This window comes from Alligator sinensis, unplaced genomic scaffold (assembly GCF_000455745.1).
Source record: "Alligator sinensis unplaced genomic scaffold, ASM45574v1 scaffold199_1, whole genome shotgun sequence".
NCBI lineage: Eukaryota > Metazoa > Chordata > Crocodylia > Alligatoridae > Alligator > Alligator sinensis.
The window spans coordinates 2,568,020-2,590,040 of record NW_005842008.1 but is presented as its reverse complement, the minus strand read 5'-3'; the positions used below and the strand labels follow the sequence as shown (position 1 = coordinate 2,590,040).

Sequence of the window (22,021 nt, the reverse complement as noted above, 5' to 3'; positions counted from 1 at the left end):
GTCTGGAAGCTTGTAAACTGGCAGCAAACCAGCCACATTTTTAATTGCCCTGTGTCAGAAATTCCTTGAAACAGATACACTCCAGGAAAATATTTTGGTGTTGACAAATCAGCTTCTTCCAGTGAAAATTGGTTATGTTGGAAAATCCCCAATCAGGTCAAATCATCAGCGTCTCATGACAAAGTACGCCCTTAAATGGCAAAAATACCACTAGAACAAGTGATCTCACAAGATTTCTACCCATTCCAGCTATATCTAAACTGATTTCAGAAAACAGGACTAATCGAGTTGTGGAGTTCACCTGGAAACAAAGCTGCAAAGACACATTCAGATCTAGGGAGCTGAAGGGGTATCTCACATCCTCTCTTAGCCCCACCACTCCCCCAACCCCAGGAACTCTGGTAAACCATAACAGGGATCCTAATTCAAACTCATCATCTCTATTAAGGGTGTTAAAAATGTGTGTTCTCACTAAACCCATTGAAAAGCAAGCTTATAGAAATCAAAGAACTTACATAAAAGGTGGAAGTATGCCCATTTGTTAATCTTTAAATTTAAGCACATTTGCAATTTTCTCTGGCCTTAAAACTTTTTTTCAAAACAGTGCTTAAAGTCACATTCCTAGACTTCTATGCAGCTGGGCAGAGGGACTCTTTTGTGGATACACTTCTCATCACACAACGTTCCAGTCTCTAGAAGGTAGTATGTCATTATTATAAAACTCAGTACATTTTTTTGGCTATGATCTGACTTGACGGCCTACAGATGTGCAACAAGAAAACTGCTTTGCTCATCCCCTCACAGAATACCAGATGGTCTCAAACCACAATAAACGAGTATCACAATTTATGTGCTCAGTCATTTGGTTTTATAAATAGACCAGTTCTTACTAAAAATATGTTTGACAAATATTTACCCACTCATTTCACAGGACAATCCTGTCTCCTGTGAAAATGAACTGTTTGAACATATTGCTAGTTAATGAACTGATAGTTCTTAGGAAACAGTTTGAGTATAAAGTATCTGTTCATGGCAGAAATATTTTTAAAGATACTTTCCTTTGAGGATATTTGGATTTTTTCTCATTGCAGGTGTGATTCATTACTCTTAACCTTCACATGAGAGCCCAAAGACTTGGGCCTTATATTTATTAGGTGGCGATGAGAAGCAGAAGGGAGACAGGGTTTGGAGATGCAAGTAAAAATTATATAAACCCAAACAATTGTGAGACTGCTGAGTCACAAAATTACACAGGCTGCACTTACTCACTTAGTCTTCATTGTGAGAATCTCTTGACTATAATTATTCATCCTTGCAGAGAACAAACTTTAAGGATATGTTGCCTGAGGCTTCTGTTGGGAGCATTTTTAAAGCAAGGTGTTTCATGCTGTTCTCTTAGGGCTAATATATCTGTTTCCTTTATTTTTCTTAGGGTGCCAAAAAAGAAAACCAAGAGATGACATACTGTCTTAGGAGCTGATCCAAAGTTAATTGAAGAAGTGGAAAAAAAGACTCCCACTAACTTCAATGTGATTTGGACCAAGCCCTATGACAGAAGCTATCATTTTTTAACTCTGAATCACATGGCTCCTTTTCTCTTCTCTAAAAAACTGTGAATGAGACGTGGGTCCACACCAAAATCTGAGTTCCAAATTCCCCATGTACTTTGAGGCTGTGAGTGAAAAGCTGTGAGCTGTTCAGGCCCCATATCTCGGCTAACCATCTGAAACCCACGATTCAAACACTCTGAGTGCTAAGACAATTAATATCTATGTGTTTGGGATTCCTATGGGTATAGTTGCTCAGAACAAATCCCCATAATTACAGTCATTTTTTTCCACTGAATAATGGGGTTTCACCAATGTTTTAAATGAAAGAACTGTTTTTTTAATAGAATTTATCCAAAAAACTGATTTCAGTTGTGAAAAACTGAAAAATTTTGTTATCAAAACTGAACATTTTTGTTTTCAGATTTGGTTTTGTATATTAAAATTAAAATAATGTAGAAACATTGACTTTTATGAGAAAAAATAATTTTCTGGCTAGTTCTATATATAACTAAGTATCTATACAAATTGGGGGAATGTTTGAATCTTAGTATGAATTTTGTGGCTTTCACTACTGTCTGCTATGAATAAAATAAAATGTTTGAGATATTAATTAGGTAGTGCTGTACTACAAAGGCTAGATGAAATAATATCTATCTTGAGAAAACAGTCTTTCTTAATCTATTTTTTTCATTCTATATTTCAGAAATAAGTCAGTAGGCTATACTTTTTGGGCCTCATAGATTTGACTCACATACTAGATCAGTACCTTTAATGAAAAATCACTCTATGTGCTAATAGTTTCTTTCTATGACACACAAAACTAGTTTGAAACTCCTTATAAGGCAGTCACACTGGTTCGCTTTGAGTAAATGCTAGTTAGATTTGTTTGGCTTCAATTAAAAAAAAATAAAATTAAGTGTTATTCCAAGACCTGCAAATTTCTAATGGAAAAGGGACTTTGCAGACATTTAAATGATTTGGGATTTGAAAGCAGGTGTACTAAGCAGGAAAAGCTAGCTGCAGTCTCTTGTGATACAAGTCACTGTCTTTTCAGTTGCCTGCAGCCCCGCAGCTCTCTCACCCTTGCAGCCCCACTGGCTCCCAAGCCCTCTGCCAGCCCCCAGGCTGGCATCTGGGGGAACCTAGAGCTCCCCCTGGCTGGTGCATGAAGGCAGAGCAGGGCAGGAGCAGCCTCGGACTAGGCTGCTGCTGTTGGAAGCAAATCGGCACCCAACGGGGCATGTGTAGATATGCTTTGGGGAAGGCTTACTGTGCAATATTTTACTATGCAGTGGCTGTATCTGCATGAGATGCTGACTGCACAGTAGCTCATTCATAGATTCATAGACATTAGGGCTGGAAGGGACCTCAGAAGATCATCGAATCCAGCTCCCTGCCCCAGGGGCAGGAAGTCATCAGGGATCATAGGATCCCAGCATAATAAACATCCAAGTATCTCTTGAAGGCGTTCAAAGTAGGTGCTTGAACCACCTCCGGTGGCAGTCTATTCCAAACCTTAGGGGCTCGGACAGTAAAGAAGTTCTTCCTCATGTCCAGCCTGAAATGGTCATGGAGGAATTTGTGACCGTTCAACCTTGTCATCTCTTGGGACACTCTGGTGAACAGACGTTCCCCCAGATCCTGATGTACACCCCTGATAAACTTATAGGTGGCCACCAGATCACCCCTGAGTCTGCGCTTTTCCAGGCTGAAGAGTCCCATGGCTCTTAGCCTCTCTTCATAAGATCTGTTTTGCTGACCTCTGATCATGCATGCGGCTATCCTCTGCACTCTTTCAAGCTTCTCCACATCGTTTTTGAATTATGGAGCCCAAAACCAGATGCAGTACTCCAGCTGCGGTCTCACCAAGGCCGAGTACAATGGGAGAATGATGTCCTGGGATTTGCTTGAGAAGCATCTATGGATGCAAGCCAGCATTTTGCTCGCTTTACTAGCTGCAGCATCACATTGAAGGCTCATGTTCATCTTGTGGTCAATCATGACCCCCAAGTCCCTTTCATCCATAGTGCTAGCCAGTATAGCACTGCCAAGCATATAAGCATGCTGCAGGTTTTTCCTCCCAAGGTGGAGAACCTTGCATTTTTCGGTGTTAAACACCATCAGGTTCTTGTCCACCCATTTCCTGAGCCTGTCAAGATCTGCCTGGATCACCCTCCTGTCCTTAGGTGTGGATGCTTTACCCCAGAGTTTGGTGTCGTCAGCGAACTTGGCCAGTCCACATCATTAATGAAGATGTTTGAATAGTATAGGCCCTAGGACAGAGACTTGAGGGACCCTACTGTTCACCGCGCACCATGACGATTGACTTCCGTCAACCACCACCCTCTGGGTCCTACCACGGAGCCAATTCCCCAGCCAGCGGATCATGGTGAGGCTGAGGCCGCAGTTAGCCAGTTTTGCTAAGAGGTGATCATGGGATACCAGATCGAAGCCTTTTTTAAAGTCAAGATATATGACATCAATCTCTTCTCCCTTGTCCAGGTGATAGGTCACCTGGTCATAAAAGGAAATAAGATTGGTCAAGCAAGACCTACCTGTAACAAACCCATGATGGCTATCCCTCAGGATGTTGCCATTGACCAGTCTGTTAAGAATGGCCTCTTTGATAATCTTTTCTAAGACCTTCCCCAGGATAGAGGTCAGGCTGATAGACCAGTAGTTTGCCAGATCCACTTTCCTCCCTTTCTTGAAGATAGGCACCACATTGGCCTTCTTCCAATCTTCAGGCACTTCACCAGAGCACCAGGAGTTCTCAAAGATCTGTGCCAGGGGCTGAGCTATGATGCTAGCCAGCTCCTTGAGTACCCTGGGGTGTAAACTGTCAGGGCCGGCTGACCTGAAGGTGTCCAGCCTCTCAAGGTGTTCCTTTGCGAGGTCAGTATTGATGGAGGGTAAGGAATCTCCCTCACCTGGGCCTCCCTGTCCCATAACGGGCAGGGGCGTCCCATGGGACTGGTAAAAAACCGACGCAAAGTACCCATTTAGCAAGTTGGCTTTTTCCTGGGCATCGGTTGTCAGTTGTCCCATCTGGTTTAGCAGGGGTCCAATGTTGCCCTTGCTTTTCCTCCGGCTCCCCACGTATCTAAAAATTATTACTAAAAATCATTACTAGTGTGCAGTAGCGTAGCGTGGCACAAAGCATGTTGAGACACTACTGCGCAGCAGTAACAAGCTACTGCACAGTCAGTGTCATCAAAAAGCTGTTCTGGGACACTACTGTGCAGTAACCCTGGTTACTGCACAGTCATTTAGTACCTGTGTATGCAAGTACTAAATGAGTACACAGTAACCACTGTGCAGTCAGTGTCATATGTAGATGCAACCAGTAAAGCCTAATGTGCATTAATAGCATGTGTATATGTGACCACTGAATTACAGATCATCCAGAAGTAAAGCTTAGGCTTTTTCAGAATTTAAAATGTTCCAATAAGCTTTCAGAAATGTGCCCCTTGTCTCCTTAAGAAAATTAAAACTTGATTCTCCCTCTCACTCATGCTGGTTACTCTTTTACTCCACAGGCTTATTTGCCACAGAGTAAGACACTGCTCCAAATGAATACAGATAGCAGAACTGACTATTACATTCTGGAAGAGATAAAGATGTATATACATACAGCTGTATATACTGTATACATCTGTATACAAAGATGTACATACATGTCTCCATATGCAAAGAGACAAAGATGTATATACATACAGATTTTAGCTATATGGATTGAAAATTTAAGAAAGGCCATGCCAAATAGCACAAAGGCCTTCACCGAAATTCCCTGAAAGGTCACCTTTTGCCAATCATGTTGCTTTGGGCATTGCTAACCATTTCTAGGGAGCCTAGGTGCTGTGGTAACACAAGTAATAAAAAATAATAATGATGTCTACTTTGGGCTTGTCTGTCAATCTAGGTTTAAAAAACAGAATGAAATTTAACATGGTAGCAATCTGATTCCTGGGTTTATTTTTATTTTGCAAAAATATTAATTAATAAGAGCTTTAATTTTGAGACCAGATTTAGGCTTCGCAAAAAAGGTAGATTATTTTTTGGCAAAGATATCCCTTTTTAAGGAGCTAAACTAAACTAATAAAGATTAGTGCATGTTCTGGAATGTTGCCTCATTCAGGCTGATGTAGTAGTGTAAAGATGGGTGTACAAGTGGCGAGTGAGCCCCAGGCATTGCCTGGCGGCAGGTACTTGAAGGGAGCCGGGGGGGAGGGGAGGGGAGGGGAGAGGAGGGGAGGGGCGCCACCTCACCCTCCGTTCCATCTTTTCCCTGCACTTTCACTGCTCCAGGTCCAGGTCCAGATCCAGCAGTGGGAAAAGCAGAGAAGTGGCAGCAGTGTGCAATGGAGAAGCAGCTTGAGTTTCGCTAACGTGGCAGAGGAGATATCACCTCATCTTTTGCCACCAAAAATCAGTGTTCATGGCAAAAAAGCAGGTATCATTTTCCATCCACATAGCAGCAAACCTCTAGCCACTCCTCCACTAGTCGCCACCGCTGCCCCTCTGCCTTCCCCACTGCCGCAGCTGTGTAGGAAGGGTGCAGGGTGTGGAAGGACACAGTACTTCCAGGATACAATAATAACTTGATTTTTGCACACCAGCTGCCTTGATTTCTCTTACAGTTACTTGTTTTGCTGCTCTATTGTATTCTTTATAAAGACATCACATTTGAAAGATAATGTTTCAGCAATTTCAGATCTAGAAATACTAATCAGCTAAACTTGGGATGATATACTGGAAAACAGTGATGTGCAGGAAACAGCACAATACACTACATACTCTACATTATTTATCTCAACTCTAAAAACCAGGAGAATTGCTTTTTAAATTTCCCTAATCTGCACTGATGTTCTTGAAGGCGTTATGCCTGAAAATGTGGTGACCATAAGGAAGTGATAGATGTGGCAGACTTCCTTTAATTCACCTGATGCAACTGCTCTCAAAGAACTTCAGTATGAATCTTGACAGCAATTATATGTTGCATGTGCAAAAAAATCTGAGATTTCTTCTAAATGACTAAATGAATTAGCTCTAGTCAAGTGGCAGGTGTAGAGTTGACCTTTTGGTGACCCTGAGGCCTGCAGATAGTGAAAAGTAGTGGGCTGTGTGGAAAACCCAGAGTTCTGTGTGCAATCAAAATATAAAAGGATCCTTCACCTCAGTGTGTGTGTGTGTGTGTGTGTGTGTGTGAGAGAGACAGAGAGAGAGAGAGAGAGAGTGCTTAAGAGAGAGTCTTGGTGTGTGCCTGTCAAGTAGAAAAACAGAGTGGCCTGAAGGGTAGTTTATTGTAAGCCTCAAGTTACCTGATGCTGTTAAGAGCTCGGTTGACTTACTTACATCCTAGAAGGCAACATCATAGACACACTGTGCCAGGAGACTGCGGGAGCGTAGTCCTGAATTGTCCTTCCTTGTCCTCAGTTGCACTGACTCTCAGTCTCCAGAAGTAAATATAACCCCTCCTTCCCTTTCATTGTTATACGTTAGTAAGTCTTGTACGTACCACCACTCTCTGGGTGCAGCCCCTCAGCCAATTTGCGACCCATCTGACTGTGTAGGCATCAATGCCACAGTCGCCTAGCTTTTGGCATTGATGCCTACGCAGTCAGATGGGTCGCAAATTGGCTGAGGGGCTGCACCCAGAGAGTGGTGGTACGTACAAGACTTACTAACGTATAACAATGAAAGGGAAGGAGGGGTTATATTTACTTCTGGAGACTGAGAGTCAGTGCAACTGAGGACAAGGAAGGACAATTCAGGACTACGCTCCCGCAGTCTCAATACTGACAAGTGCAGGGTACTGCACTTGGGCAGTAAGAACCAGCAGCATACCTACAGGCTGGGGAACTCCCTTCTTGAAAGCACAGTGGCAGAAAGAGATCTTGGAGTCATTATCGATTCCAAAATGAACATGGGCCGCCAATGTGAGGACACAGTCAGTAAGGCCAACCACACCTTGTCCTGCATTCACAGATGCAGAGCCAAGGAGGTGATCCTCCCCCTCTGTGCGACATTGGTCAGGCAGCAGTTGGAGTGCTGCGTGCAGTTCTGGGCGCTGCACTTCAGAAGAGATGTGGCCAGCATCGAGAGGGTCCAGAGGAGGGCCACTTGCATGATCTGGGGACAGCAGGGCAGACCCTATGAGGCGAGGCTATGGGACCTGAACCTGTTCAGCCTCCACAAGAGAAGGCTGAGAGGGGATATGGTGGCCATCTATAAACTTACCAGGAGGGACCAGTGGGGAACGGGAGAGACCCTGTCCCCCGAGCACCTCCTGGAGTAACAAGGAATAACGGCCATAAGTTGTTTGAGAGTAGGTTCAGGCTGCACATTAGAAGGCACTACTCCACGGTCAGGGCTAGGATCTGGAACCAACTTCCAAGGGAAGTGGTGCTAGCTCCTACCTTGGGGGTCTTTAAGAGGAGGCTTCATAATCACCTAGCTGGGGTCACATGAGCCCAGTATTCTCTCCTGCCCAGGGCAGGGGATCGGACTTGATCTACTTAAGTCCCTTCCAACCCTACATCTATGAATCTATGAATCTACCTCTTTATTATAGTGTAAATAATAGGGATTATAGAACTGTTTTAGCATAGTAAGTTGTTCATATAGTGTAATAGATTTCATAGATTTTTCCAGTTGTTGTTGTGCTTAATAAGCTGCTAGTGTTCATTTCAGTTTTAATTCATGTCTGAAAAGTTTGTTCTCGAATTACATGTGGTTTCCTTGCAGTGGTCCAAGTAGCGAGTTGATAGATGCTGGAGCTTGGACTGCGCTCATTAGCCTTCGGTCACTGAATTACTAATCGGCTGGTGACCTTATTTGCCTAAATTATAATTTCCCGCCAACACAGGCACACCCTGGTGAGTGAAACAGACCCTGAAAGGAAGTTAGAAAAGCAGGAAACTACTCTTGTTATGACAGTAATTTATTTTAATGTGAATAATCTTTTCTGTAACTGTATTTTAACACCTGAGCAACTGCCATGCTAGTAACTTGCAAAATAAATGGGAATCCAGTATCATACAAGAAAAGTGGAAAAAGGAAATCTGGGTTTGAAATGTGGCATTGTGCCATATAGATGAAACATATGAATGAATTAGAGCCAAATAACAATTCCAACAAAAGTACAAGGACTTAGAAGAAAACATTTATTGGGATTTTTCTATGCATCCCATGGGAAACAATACAAAAAGAAGGAAATGCTTTAAAAACCCCCCACAAATTTCTGATCATAGTTACAGCTGTCTGAATACAGAGTAACTCCACAGTCATTCCAATTGGAAAAATTCCTCTTTTAAACCAGAATAAACAAGATTAGAAGATGGTCCAATAATTTTATTTAAATGTATTTATAAACAAAAATGAACAGAACTATGTGGGTTTTGTTGCTAGAGGGCTAGTAACTGAAATTTAAACCACCTTTCCACTTCTTAAGCATTTTTTATAAGGAATTTTTTTCCAAGGTAAGTATTTGCCAAAAGGGCTAAGTACAGACAATCAAAAAGCCCGAGGCTGAATTGAATCAGTCTTTGCAAGTTAGTTTAAGCTGCAAAGATTGAACAAATAAGTAAATACAGCTACATGCCTGCAGTGGCTCAAGCCAGCAGCCAGGGGGTGCTAGAGCATGGCTTTCTGGCAATAGCCAGCATGGGCTGTGTCTTTGCTGCCTCTTCCTGCTGCCCCCAAGATCTCTGGGCTTTGCAGTCCAGAATCAAAGTAGCAGGACTCTGCAGGGTTGCACATCACTTCCTCTTCCTGCTAGCAGGTGCCTCTGGGATTTGTAGTCCATGGTCTCAGCCAGCACTAAGTAAGCGCGGGAGGCCAGCTCCATACTCAGGGAAATGGAAGTTTAACACCCCCTTCCTGGCTCCAGACCCCAGCAGGAGTTTGCCTGGGGAGGCCAGCAAGCCAGCCAGTGAGCCAGCCCTCAGAGCATTGGGGCAGGGCCAGCCCAGCTCTCTGGAGCAGACAGCACAGCCCAGCTCAGGGCTGTAAAATGCTGGGATGCTAAGGAACTCTGATTTAACTTGATCTAGGAAGGGGTCTGGGACAAAAGTTTCATAAACCAGTTTGACCTAAATCAGTTAAGTCTGATACTGCATTCAACCAGATTTATCTTAAACCAGTTTCAGACATTTTGAAATTGGTTTATGTGCACTGAGATTCTATTCTGTTACAGGTTTAAACCAGCTTCTGATCACTTAAACCAGTTTATGTGTAACTTCTGTCCCTAGCCAAGGTATTAAACCAAAATCTCCCCTTTGGATGATATTTTTCTTCTAATGATTTGCAACAGCTTACATGGCTGCAATTAATACATGAAATATGAATTTATTGTTGGTTATGAATTTTTTTAAGTACTAATAACAAAGTGCAAGCCAAAGAGATAATGCTCTGGAAGGGAGGTGGCTCTGGTCCCCATCCCTAATGACATTTTTGCACCTTACATTTAATATTCGTTGGATTGCTTTTTGCTCCATTGAGACAGGAACAAGGTGTAGGGCCATAATGCAGGAGCCCCTTCTCTTCCAGGGCAGCAAACACCTTCAATCTGTTCTTTTTTCTTTAGTATCCCTCCCTTCCCCTCAGCTGCCTGGTGGGTAGGCTTCAAAGAAGGGCTGGAGAGAGCTTTGCGTCAAAACACTGTACTAGAAACTAGGAGATGCAGGTGAGGAGGCCCTGGAGGTCCTTGGGTGAGGAGGCCCTGGAAGCTAGATCTCATGCTTCCCTAACCATTAGGTTACCGAGACAAAAGGCAGGAGGGACTATCTCCTCCTCCAGCAACAAAAACCCATCGTTTCTTCTGCAACTAAAATTTCAGTACTAACTTGGGGTTATGCTTGTACTTGGGTGATGCAATTCCACCACAGCTGCCTACACAACCAGAGCACAGCATTCTAAATGTGCTCAGAAGGGAAGCACATAGTGATTTCGGCTATATAATCCTGTAGCAAGTCTGCAGCCAAGGGGGAAGCTGTGATAGCCGCTGCCCAAACCTTCCCTTGAATCGGGCCTATCCTGGGTCCCCTCAGTCACAGTCCTATGCCCCAAGCCAGCAGGCCCTCTCAGCCTGTCTGTACCTCTGCTGGGCACCTGTCACCTTAAGGGCTCCATGCATAGCTCCATACCTCCCCTACACCATACCCAAACCTCACAGGTGTTCTCTATGATGTTGTCTATTCACACACTCAACCCCCTTGGGCCTTCAGACCCCCTGGTCTCTTACACAGTCTCCTCCTGGACTCTCAGGCCTCTAGTCCTGCATGCAGTCCCTTCTCTGGGCTCCTGGACCCCTGGTCCTGCATACAACCCCTTGCCTAGGTTCCTGGACCCCTGGTCCTGCGCACAATCCCCTCTCTGGGCTCCCAGACCCTGGTCTTGCACACCGCTCCTTCTCTGAGCTCAGGGACCCTCTGGTCTGGCTTAGCCCTTCTCTGGGCACCAGGACCCTCTGTGGAGTCCAGGTAAAACAAAGGCCACTTGTCTATAAAAACTCAGTCCTTCTCTGCCCAGGGGCCTTGCCTCTGCTCCCAGGCCTACAGAGTTGGCTATGTAAGTTCCAGTCCTTTAAGGAGCCCTGATGCCCAGAGCTCCTCATCCTGTGGCTGCCAGGGAGAGACTGCCTGACTGGCTCAGGCTCTGGTCTTATATAGCTCTAGCCTGAGCCCTCTTCCGGTCAGGTCAGCCTCTCATTAGCTTCTGTACCATTGGCAAGCAGCCTCACAAGCTGTTGCTCCTTTAAAGGAGCAGGCACACCCAACTGCCCTGCTACAAATCCAAATAGTTCATAAATGCCAAAAATTGCAGTATTCCAGTTCCTCTTAAGCAGATAAAGGGGATAAAGGAGTTAACTTTAATGCAATGGTTCTCAGCCATTTTGGACTCAAGGCACACAACATTGGACTTGAGGGACCCCTCCATAAACTTTTTTGAATTGAGTGGCACCCAACTGCAAAAACTTATGTATATATTATGATGTTTATCTCCTTACAGAGAGACCAGGCAATGGGAAGTGGGAGGATCAGCCAGGCAGGGACAAGCCTGAGCCTGTACTTATCTACTTATCTCCTCCCTGGTTGAGAAACCCTGCCAATGTTTTCTTTCACCAATTCTGAAGTATCATGATTTTTCTTTACTCTGACTATATACGTCATTCACTAACTTTATATCCATTTCAGGACTTGTCTATTACAGATAAATCTCTGTAAGCATTATTAAAATAAACTTGATCCACTCAAGTTTTATTCCAGGATTCAAATCTTTCCTCATCTGCCTACTCCCCAACATCTTTACAGCTAGGAGAACCATTCAAAAGATAAAGAGATAATGCCAAATTCATATCACCCAACCATACTTGATGAACTCTACTGCAGCATTGTTTAATCATTTTCTAATATGCCCCTACAGTTGAAAAAATCCAATCAATATTTGATAGTCATTATTTTAATTTCTCATTGATGAAGGTCTGTTATTTTGCAATCTCTCTTAGGTTGCTTTTGACTAATCAGTTTTGAGCTAGTTGGATCTTGCCTGGCCTTATATGCATGTTTAAAATGTATTTTAATATTTTGTATAGATTCTCAAATCTTTTTTTTAATTATAGCTGACAGCATGAGGGAGGTTATCTGATATTTCCCATGCTGTCAGCTGTTCCTAACTTTGCCAAACTTTAACCATCCTGACACATGTAATGACACATATTTATTCATTTTAGAGCATTTCAATCCAAACTACAAGATTTCTGAGAAAAAGCCTACGGAAAAATACATTTTGCTTAAAAATAATTCTGACAGTCTTTTCTTTGGAAAATCCTATTCCTTCTCTGCTTTTAGAAATGAGGACATAAAACTTGGAAGGGAGGTGTGTCCAGGATGTTGCTTTTGCTGTGAAACCCACCCTGATTTTGCTGAGCTGTGCCATTTACATGCCCTCAGAAGAGGCTTTTTGGATTTTCTTGTTCTCTTGTGGGGTTACATGAAGAGTAGAGGGTGTTGCATTTCCATATCTCTGGTATCTGGGTTCTTGGGAACTTCTGCTTCCAGCATATAGATATTAGAATGTCTCCAGAGAGAAAGTACACCTTCTCTATGATTAGGCACAGTCTATTCCTTAGTAGCACCATTTCCAGAGAACCCAGTTTCACAGTGGTGGTATTATACTGACCTCCATTATTATTACTGAAAAGATGAAAACTTTTCAGCACAAGAGACACAATACTACAGAGCAAAGTGACACCCCATTGATTTTCGTCTCATTATCTAATGTTAGTCTGTAGACAATTCTGAATCAGCTTTGATATATTGCTTTTATTTAGTAAAGTCTACAAAGCAAACCCATGAAATTAAGTTATTTTTATAAGTAAACTTTAGTTTGATATGATGAAAAGCTCCCCATTAACTCCACTTCTTGTCAGAAGGGAAGATGTTTGGAGACTATCATTGTGATATTAGTCGCATGTCAGACAACAAAGCTGTAAAACTGTAATATACTTGATCTCATGCAGTCCTCAAAAACAGGAATAACTATTTCCTAACTACCTGTTAAAATGTGAGTGGTGGTAGCAGAGTGGTGGTAGCAAAGTGTCTTTAAACTGAAAGTTTTAAAATATATTTTCTATTCTTGTTCATGATGGTTCAAATAAAGTTAATTAAACATTATAAGTGGCTTATGGATACATGCTTATCTGTAATTATGCCTCTCCAAACTGATGCACACCATAGATGTAAGAGCTATTTACTTGCCAATTTAAAGAACAATGAACATGAGTTTGGCATTTGGACAAAATATTGCAGTGCTGTTTGTATGAAATGCAGGTGTCACTTCTGAACATGAGAGTAACTATAACCATAGAATCATAGAATCAAAGAAAATTAGGTTTGGAAGGAACCTCAAGAGGTCATGTAGTCCAACTCCTTGTTCAAAGCAGGACCAACCTCAACTACACCATCCCAGCCAAGGCTTTGTCTGCCTGGATCTTAAAAACCTCCAAGGATGGAGACTCCACAACCCCTCTGGGTAGCCTGTTTCAGTGCTTTACTACCCTCCTCCTGAGAAAGTTTTTCTTAATATAGAACCTAGACTTCCCTTGCTGCAACTAGAGTCCATCACTCCTTGTTCTGTCCTCTGACACCGCTGACAACAGTCTAGCTCCATCCTCTTTGGAACCACCCTTCAGGTAGTTGAAGACTGCTATATAGAGTGGAAGGGAAGACCAGGCCCGAGGGTGGGGAGAAGGTGGCCTTCCATGGCAGGGGGAGCAGCGGTCCTGGGCCAACTCAGCGGCGGCGGGGAACAGGAGGAGCAGGCTCGGAGCCAATGGGGGAGAGAAAGCAGGGGAGTGGGTCCAGGCCTGAGGGGGGGAGGAGGCCTGAGCCGGGGGAGAAACCAGCCTGCTGTGGCAGTGGGGGGGAGCAGCGGCCCCGGCCCAACGTGGTATCAGCTGGGGGAGGGGAGGAGAGAGCCTCTTCCCCACTTGGGCCCAGGCACACTCCTCCCCCAGCCCCCCTCCACCACCCATCAGCTCCAAGCCCACTCCTCCCATTTCCCCGCCGCTGCTGACACTGTGGTGCACCCACTAGTCCCCCAACCCACCTCGGGCCCACTTCTGCCCCCACCGCCACTGTGTCCTCCAGGGTCAGGCCCTGCAGGCAGCAACGAAAGAAGCAGGGAGTCCATGTGTGGCTGGTTTTTGCCCCACATTATTCTCCAGTATTCCTGAGCTACTAAGTATTTATAGGAGTTGTGGTTTTGTCTCATTTCATTACTAAAACCTAAAGCCCCATATTGTTATTACATTTTTTTACTTCCTGTGGAATTCAGCTTCAAGATTTCAATAGTATGGTGAGTTTGGAAGGATGTGAGAAGGGAAATTCCAGAACAGAAAGAAGAACTTGGCCTGCTGTGAGAGAGAAGCAATGACATTTAGCCCTGGAGTATTATAACTGAACAGGAATATTTATAAAAAGAAAAAATGGTAAAGATTTTTCAGGGGATTTAAGTGATGATATCTGTAAAGCCAAAAAAAGCTGTAGGACTATAATTGGTTTTTTTCTGTGACACAAGATGTAAGCTATTTTTTTTTTAATAAGATGGGCATAATGAGCTTATATAATATGTAAGTTTGTATATCACTAAAAACACCAATACTATGAGCTGCATGCAAGATCCTAGGCATATTAATGCCTGCCTAGTGCCACAGGAATAATACAATATTCTACACAACCATAAAATATTTCAAGAAATATATTCCAAGAAAATGTAACTTGTGTGTTTAGGCTAAGAGTTCTGGGCACCTCATTCCCATTAAAATTAAGGGGGATGGGTTGTTCTAAAACATCTCTGCATTGATTGTAAGTGTTGTTCTTCAAGAGGTTCTTGTATAAAAGTGGCTCTGTATGTCTCCACGTTTACTGTTACTGAATGAGTCCCATAACAAATGGTTCTTTTTTAATAGTCACAATTGTACCAGATTTTCCCCTACTTTTATACCAACATAAGTCAGAAAAATCCTGCAGACCACTTTAGGCCTCTAGTTGTATTTGTGCAATTCTCTTATCTTTAATGGGTTTCCACATATATAATGAAATGGAACTTAGGGCAATTTTGGTAATGCATATGAAGGCACAATCCAGAGCACTCTTTTACCTTTGTGGCAGGAAAGCAGTAAAACTTACTTTTGTCAGAGAGTAAACACATATGGTACTGGGTCCTGATCCAAAGTCCACTGGTGTCAGTAAGAGCATTCCAGACCCCTGGTGAGGAAAAGGTTTACACAGTTGCATTTTAGAGCAGAACCATCCTCTAACCTCTGAATTATGCTTTTCTTTATTAAAAACTTGTTTCTGCTCTGTGGGTTAGATTGCTTATGAAAAATAAAGTTTCTAAAGTTAAGAATGTCCAATTCATATTTGTGATCTGTTAAATCTAATTCACAGTGCTGTCCCAATCCTCTGAGAGTATCTGATACTGTACAGCTCTCAAGGCAGCTTGCCACTAGTTGTTTTCTTTCACCTTTTCATTCAACTAATACTGCAAAAGGAGGAAGGTGATGAGATCCCTGAGGAATCTCTTGCTGTTTACTGTAAATGGCATGATCTAGTTGTTTGTTTTAGCAGTGAAGCGCTAACATGACTAATCATGATAAAGAAACCGTTTACACAGGACTGAACTCACTGAAAGGGTTTGTCCTACATAGGACGCGTTTTGACACAGTGAATCAGATTAATTTCTTCTTTGAATCCAAATGTAGTTAAGTTATACAAGCGATAAATTCAACCCGTCTTGACAAATGTGATGTTTTTAGCCACAGAATTTGTCATGCTAATGTACACGTCAGCCTACAGTATGTGAGCCTGGTAAAGCATGCTGAATTTCAAAAGCAGTTGGATTTGTAAAATCTCTTGGAAAGGTAATTGTGATTGTTTAGTTCCTTGTATTCAAAATATAACTGGAGCTCATCTCTGTGTATAAATTAGACACTCACAGTGGCTCAGGGTGCTAGTGGCTATCAGCAGGGTCATTCTTATAAAACAGAAGAGGCAAATCTTTCCATGAATGGTCAGGTTTTGCATACCATACACCTGAAGTAGGGAATATTTTAAAGTGAAGTGTAACAGAAACAGCTCCAGTCCCTGTTCCAGCCTGAGGAATGCTGTTGGGATGGGGTTGTACGGCCACCGGAGTAGGCAGAGGAGAGGTCCATGTGTGGTTTGGAGTGAAAAGAGCCAAACCCCATCTGCATATGGTCACATGCAGAGGGATCGAGCCTTCATTGGTCTGCAGGATTTCTGGCGGACTGGAAATAAGGAGCCAGCACACTCAGAACCCCCAGAGAGAAGGGAACACAGGGTGGGCTGAGAATGCTGTGCAAACCGCGTGGAGATGTGGAGCTGGGATCCCACAGCAGCATCCCAGGGACCCAGTGGAGTGCTCCCAGGAAGGCTTGGCAGTGGACTAGTGAGAGATCTGGAGCGAGTGAAGAGGAGTTCAACCAGCAGAAAGGACAGTGAGGTTTCCATGAGGGTAATGAGTTAAGTGTGTGACCACAGACTGTTGATAAAATGTTGATGTGATCATACAAGTGTGGAGCTTCACGTTGATGAGTGAAAAAAGGAAAATGAATGGAATTTGTATAAGATATAGACACTGATAGGAGTGAGGTGGAATTAATTGATCTCCTATGAGCCCATGAGATCCATTAATGATTAGGGAGCCCGTTAATTAATTGCTACTCTAGGGATTAAAAGAGACCGTGGAATTCATTGATAACTGATTACTCTTTCAAGAATTGAGAGAGACTGTGGAATTCGTTGATAATTGACTACTCTTTCATGAATTAAGAGAGACTACGGAATTCGGTGATAATTAATTACCCTCACCTGAATTAAGAGAGACAGCAGAATTCATTGATGATTGGCCCCTCTCCCATGAATCAGGAGAGACTATTAAATTCATTGATAATTAATTGATCTTTTATGACATTGTGAAATGAAGTAGCTGATGGCCAGCATTCCTGACTAGACCAAGAATTGATTGTGTTATACCAGGAAAGGCTCAAAGGAGACGTTAGATTGGGAGCCTGTAAGGGAGGATATGAAAGTGAGTGTCTCTGAGCATGTGAATAGTGGCTGGATAAAAAGGGGCCAACTGGCAGTGACTGCCTGAGGGGTACAGGAGTCTGAGTTAAGGCCACAGATTTGGTCTATGTGGCCATAAATGGTAAAGAGCAGGGTATAGGGGTGGGAAGAGCCCTGAGAAGAGGATGGCCTTCAGTCAGGCAGATCTTTGCTCTTTGGACAACTAACCTCCCTTTAATTTTCTTAACAACAAGGTGTGGCAGGTGAGAATGAAGAGAAGTGGAGGCAGAGACCCAGTAGACCCGGACAAGAGAGGCGGTCCCTACTGTACCCTGCTACATGGAGGGGTCTGAGTCGAGCAAAAATTGGGAAGCACAGCTGTGCCTCACCTGTTCAAAACAGAAGCCCTCCTACTGTCCCTAAGTCATAGGAACAAAGCTTTCCCCTACTTTCCTCTTTCCCCTTGGACAGTAGGGTTGAAACTGGATTGAAGCTGCCTTAGTGTGTATTGATTACTGCATTGAAGCCATGCAAAAACAGTGACACTAACAATGGAGAAAAATAGTTTAAGAAGGCAAAAACCACATAGAAATGCCATTGCTTTCCAGACTGGATAGCTAACACATGACAAGTCATCACTAGTTCTGGAATGTGAGACATTAGATAAAGAATCTTATAAAATGTATTAGTCAAATGACCAAGTTTTTATAATTTATCCATTATCCAGTGCTAAGTCTTAAGTGATGCTAGGCTGTGTGAGTGTGAATATGACAGGGTGCCTTGTGTTTGTGCCTGAAAGAAGGGTGTCTGTGCCCAAAAGCTTCCAAAAAACAATTCTTCCAACTATTTAATTGGTCTAATAAAAGATAGCACATTTACCCAAAAAACCTTGTCTGCCTATATCCTTAGACCAACACAGCTACAAGGAAAACTCCTCTGCCAAACCTCCAATTTGGAGGCACCCTTTTATATTTATTTAAAGAGTGGATAAGAGTCCCAAGGAATTGTGGTGCAAGAATTGTAGTCTGAATCGGAATCAAATGAGAATCAGAAACCTGCTTAATTACTCTCTAGAAAACTAATTGACCCAATAAAAGATATCACAAAAGAGCCTTGCCATCACAGCTACAACAGTCAAACCCTTCTAGAACATTATACAAATCCATTTTAAGCTGACAAATAAACATTATGATTATGGGCTGGCAACCTACGGTCCATAGGCTGGATCTGGCCTGAAAAGCCACGGGATTCAGAAAGCAGACATGGGGCTTCAACAGTGTTTGACAATGGGAGGCTTCAGCAGCAGTCATTTTCCTGTGCCACTGCAGATAGAAACACTGATTGTGGGCACTTTCTCTATGCTACTAGGGGGAAAAGCAGTAGCAGCAGGTACTTTTCCCATGTTGCCATGGAAAAAGGTGACAGTGGTGGCACCTTCCCTTTTGCTGCTGTGGAAAAAAGTGGTGGCAGCAGCAGCACGCTAGTGCCTGTGCTTCTGCCTCAGACTCAAAGCTGGGTCACATCAGCCTGTAGCCTAAAAAAGTTGCTGACCACTGGTTATGATTATTACACTGGAACATCTGGCCTCCTAAGTCACACAAGTCAAAGATCTCAATTCTGCACCAGGCTCATAACTTCTATTTAAGCTACAGCATCTCTCTTAGAAAGGCAACCAGTCTTGATTTACAGAGACTCCATCATTGTACCACTGTTAATTACACTCATGGTTAAAAATATGAGCCTTACACCCAGTTTGAATTTGTCTGGTTTTAGTTTCCAAGAACTGAGCCTTGTTATGTCTGTTTTTACTACATTAAAAAAGCCAAGTATTATAGAAAATCTCTTCTCTATGTAGGTTCTTGTACATCATAATCGAGCCACCTCTTATCTTTCTCTTCAGTTAACTTAAAGACACTCATTCTACTTTCAGCATAAGGCATGTTTTTCAGGCCTTGAATAATTATCAAAACTCTTCTCTAAAATTAGAAAAGATTGAACTCTCACTTTTAACCTTACTTCCCAAAGCCAGTTTATAGGGTGACTAAGTAACACAGAGAACAATTGTGAATAATTTAAGAAAAACTCCAGATAGACAATTGGTAAAGGTCATAATTTCCCTGATCCTATGAGTCAAATTAGTTCTACCTGTCTAGCCAGGAAGAAGGGTGAAAGGTACAGGGTGTACTGCTCTTCACTGGGAAGCAGAGATGAAAACTGTTAACACTGGAATCTGAAACCCTAACTCTAGGGTTTCCACCTTAGATTTGTTGTTAAAGTGACTTTAGTGTGATCTGCATTTAAAATAATCCCTCTTAGAGGTTTAAATATTTATTCTATGTTATTAGAATGTCTTTTTCACTGACAATAAGAACAAATTATAGTTCACACTTGCATAGTTTCCTCAGATGAAACAAAGTTCTCAAAATATTCTATGCTCAAAAATGAACTAATTTTCACAACTCACCTACAAAGCAGGCAGACTTTACTGAAGTCACAAACTCTTTTGGACAGACTATTTCCTTCCATTATTTTAAACAAGCACCACCCCTGGGATAGTGACAATGCTAGATCCCACTTCACAAACGGGGGAAACTATGGCAGTGGTTATGTGTACCCTGACCTGCTACTTACGACAAAAAGTATAACCCCAAGACTCACTTGACCATGGTTCCTGGAACCACTGAAGACCTGAAAATGGAGAAAGAATAGCGGTACCCATAGGCTCTGCTATCTATCTTGTAAATAGCAGACTGTTTAGGTGTCTTTAACTTCCATGGATCTGGGTCCAGGCTGTTTTGTCTTAGCATCTTTTGTAGCATTTCATGAGTACAGTCAGAAGGCTAGGAAAAGAAAATTTGGATAGGTTGATTTTTGCAAATTTGGATCAAACCCAATTCCCTATGGTTTCAGCTGCACTGGGGTTTCTACTCAAACTGATATATCTCTACTCTACTCACATATCACAAATGCCACAGAAATATATTGTATTACATCTGTGTGTCATACACAATTACATCATCCTCTACCATATTGTAAAATAGTGCCTGCTTAGTGAACTACATGAACTGGAAAACAAGTGATACTAAACATGAATTGTCAGTTGTACAATTCATTTTTAAAAATATTACCTGTTCATTCACTGATAAATAGACAATTTCTCTATAAAAATGTTGAGTTCTTTTGTATTTTAAAATGTAAAATATCTGGTCTCACATGCAAATCCCCTCCCAGGCTATAAAATGAGAAAACTACCAGCAAATGGTCTTGGAATGGGAAACTCAAAGGACTACAAGATTTTCCTATTTCATCTTAGACTAAAGAATTATAAAACTCTCAGGGCTGTTCTAAATTATACTAGGGGTGCACTGATATAGAATTTCTTGGCTGATACTAATAGCCAATTATTAACTAGCCATATCACTGTGGCGGAGCACCTTTGGGGTGCTTGCCAAGTGGTAGGGGCTGCAGTGTGCTGGGGGCAGAGCCCAGCAGGGAAGGCAGCCAAGTGAAGCCCCCCAGATCTCATTCTAAGTGGGGAGGTGTGTGGCGGAGCACCTTTGGGGGTGCTCATCACTTGAGGGCTCTCATAGGCTCCGAGGGGAGCCTGTTTTGGAGGAGCAGCAGGAAAAACCTCACCCAAGTACCATTTTAAGTGGGGAGGTATGTGGCAGGGCACTGTTGGTGCCTGCCACTTTAAGACATAGGCCAAGCAGCCAGCAGGTGCTTGACTGCGGCAGCCATTTTAGATTCAGGGCTGCCTATATAAACAGGGCAGCTCACTCCTGGCAGGGGAGGTAGTAACATTGCCTTGTTGCAAGGCTGCTGGTACCATCCTGGAGGTAAGGGAAGGAGCTGTAGGGGATGGTCAGGAGGCTTCTGGTCCTGGGCATGACCTAAAACTGCACCCTGCCGGGAGTGGGTGGCCCGGGGCGGCCCTCAGTGGTGCGGGAGCCCCCAGGAAATGCCAGGCTAGTTACCACCCCAGTGAAAGGTGGGTAGGGGTGCCTTAACCCTAGCCCTCGCCTTTGGGTGGGTTTGCGTAACATCAGAGGCAGTGGGGGCCAGGCACAGCTATAGCCACCTAAGCCCTGTGGGGTGCAAGACCCCGAGGAGGGAGAGTTGGGGCCAGGCATGGCTATGGCCACCTGAGCCCACCAGGGAGGGAAGCTCCATGGCCCCAAGTGAGGGGGGAGAGATGAGCAGCCCCAGTGAGGGGGTGGAGGTGAGGAACCCCAGTGAAGGGGGACGAAAACTGGGAGCCCAGTATGTTTATATACATAGAGCACAATGACGTGCTGCTCCAGGGGGGGAATGAGAGTCCCTGTGAGACCCTGCAACACCAGTTATAGTGTGAGTTACCCCAGCTCCCACAACCAGGTGGGTAACCCCTAGTAGGGGCCAGAAGGCGGACCCAAGAGAGTGAAGGGGCTAGTGGCAGAGGCCTGATGTAGGATACCCTTGACTGGCCAATGCTGGTGCCAGGACCAGAATGGTCAAAGGGCCAGGGGCCCACTGCGGGGGACGCCCAGAGCTGAGGGCCTAGGGTCCTGATTGGCCTTGGAGGTGAGGCCAGGGCCTGTGTGGCCAAAGGTCCTGGGGGGACCATGCCCGAGAGGAGAAATGGTTTCAGGGAGCCAGGTAGCCCGAATGAAGGTGGGGTGGGTCGCCTGAATGGAGGGATCTAAGAGGAGTCCTAAATGGAGGATTCTAGAGCCCAGTGTGGGGCTGATGTGATTAACAGCTGGATGCTATCTGCGAGGTATTGGCTGCAGTGTGTCACAACCCAAAGGTGTGATTTTTGTTTTGTGTGTGCTTTGGCACCACTGAATTATGTTCCCGCTAATTTGCAGCTTCTTTGCACGGTGGAGTTTTCTGCTG

At 43.5% G+C, this 22,021-nt stretch overlaps 1 long non-coding RNA gene across 1 annotated transcript in view; it reads right to left on the bottom strand.

Moving 5' to 3' along the window:
• LOC112549964 overlaps positions 1–22,021 on the bottom strand; it is a 46,545-nt gene that overhangs the window by 7,916 nt on the left and 16,608 nt on the right. The window contains exon 2 of the long non-coding RNA XR_003093622.1: positions 15,242–15,319. This is a non-coding gene — a long non-coding RNA (uncharacterized LOC112549964). The remainder of the gene's footprint in view (positions 1–15,241; positions 15,320–22,021) is intronic.